We start from the raw sequence: 2,118 nt of genomic DNA, 5'->3' as shown, positions 1-2,118 counted from the left end.
CTCACAATATTTCAAACTTTTTCATTATTATTCTATTTGTTATGATGAACTGCAATCAGTAGTCTTTGATATTACCATTGCTTTTGTTTTGAGGCACTGTGAACTCTGCCCGTATAAGACGGCAAACTTAACAGATAAATGTTGTATGTGTTCCGACTGCTTCTCTCTCCCTCTCCTTGAGCCTCTCTATTCTCTGAGACCCAGCAATATTGAAATTAGGCTAATTAATAACCTTACAATGGCCTCTAAGTGGTCAAGTGAAAGGGAGAGTCGCATGTCTCTCACTTTAAATAGAAAGCCAGGAATGATGAAGCTTAGTGAGGAGGCTGTGTCTCAAGCCAAGCCAGGCTGAAGGCTAGTCCTCTTGTGCCAGTTAGCCAGGCTGCCGATGCAAAGGAAAAGAAATTAAAAGTGCTGCTCTAGCGAACACGCAAATAATAACAAAGCTAAACAGCCTTATTGCTGATATGGAGAAAGTTTTAGTGGTCCGGGTAGAAGATCAAACCAGACACAACATTCCTTAAACCAAAGCCTAATCCAGAGCAAGGCCCTAACTTTCTTCAATTCTATGAAGGCTGAGAGAGATGAGGAAACTGTAGAAGAAAAGTTTGAAGCTACCAGAGGTTGGTTCATGAGGTTTAGGGAAAGAAGCCATCTCCATAACAGAAAAATGCAGGTGAAGCAGCAAGTGCTGATGTAGAAGCTGCAGCAAGTTGTCCAGAAGGTCTAGCTAAGATCATTAATGAAGGTGGCTACACTGAACAACAGATTTTCAATGCAGATGTAACAGCCTTCTATCGGAAGAAGACGCTATCTCAGACTTTCATAGCTGGAGAGGAGAAGTCAATGCCTGGCTTCAAAGCTTCAAAAAACAGGCTGACTCTCTTGTTAGGTGCTAACGCAGCTGGGGACTTTAAGTTGAAGCCAATGCGTATTTACAGCTCTGAAAATCCTAAGGCCTTTAACAATTATGCTAAATCTGTTCTGCCTGTGCTCCACAAACGGAACAACAAAGCCTGGATGACAGCACATCTGCTTACAACATGGTTTACTAACTATTTTAAGCCCACTGCTGAGACCTACTGCTCAGACAGAAAGATTCCTTTCAAAATATTGCTGCTCATTGATAATACATCTGGTCACCCAAGAGCTCTGATGGAGATGTGCAATGAGGTTAATGTTGTTTTCATGCCTGCTAACACAACACCCATTCTGCAGTACATGGATCAAGACATAATTTTGACTTTCAAATCTTATTATTTAACAAATCATTTTGTAAGACTACAGCTGCCATAGATAATGATTTTGCTGATAGATCTGGGAAAAGTCAAGTGAAAACATTCCAGAAAGGATTCACCATTCTAGATTCCATTAAGAACTTTTGTGGTTCATGGGAAGAGTTCAAAATACAACGATTAATAAGAGTTTGGAAGAAATTGATTCCAACCATCAGGGATGATTTGAGGGATTCAAGACTAAAGTGTAGGAAGTAACTGCAGATATGGTGGAAATAGCAAGCGAATTAGAATTAGAAGTGTTTGAGAGGGTTGGCTCCAATTCTGAGAGAAGTTCTACTGTGAGTAAAATGCTATCAAACAGCATTGCATGCTACAGAGATATCACTCAAGAAAGGAAGGGTCAATCAATGCGGCAAACTTCAGTGTTGTCTTATTTTAAGAAATTGCCACAGCTTCTACAGCCTTCAGTGGCCACCATCCGTTCAGTCAGCAGCCATCACCATCAAGGTAAGACCCTCCCACAGCAAAAAGATTATGGCTTGCTCAAGGTTCATATGATGGTTAGCATTCTTTAGCAATAAAATACTTTTAATTAAAGTATGTACATTGTTTTTTAGACATTATGCTATTGAACACTTAATAGACTACAGTAGAGGTTAAACATAACTTTTGTATGTACTGGGAAACTGAAAAATTCATATCACTCCATTTGTTGTGATATTCACTTTATTGCAGTGTTCTGGAACCAAACCCACAATATCTCTGTGGTAGGCCTGTATAGGTCTATGATATTGATATTGATATTTATTGATATTTATTTATTTGATTTATATTTATATATTTATATTGATATTTGATTTATTGATATTGATATTTATTC

The 2,118-nt window shown here is 38.4% G+C and overlaps 1 pseudogene; it reads left to right on the top strand.

The window, feature by feature from the left end:
- The first annotated feature begins 238 nt into the window (after window positions 1-238).
- On the top strand, window positions 239-1,803 carry LOC131401010 (tigger transposable element-derived protein 1-like; annotated as a pseudogene).
- Window positions 1,804-2,118: the final 315 nt, after the last annotated feature.

Source organism: Diceros bicornis, chromosome 4 (assembly GCF_020826845.1).
Source record: "Diceros bicornis minor isolate mBicDic1 chromosome 4, mDicBic1.mat.cur, whole genome shotgun sequence".
Taxonomy (NCBI): Eukaryota; Metazoa; Chordata; class Mammalia; order Perissodactyla; family Rhinocerotidae; genus Diceros; species Diceros bicornis.
This window is presented reverse-complemented; position numbering and strand designations above follow the sequence as displayed.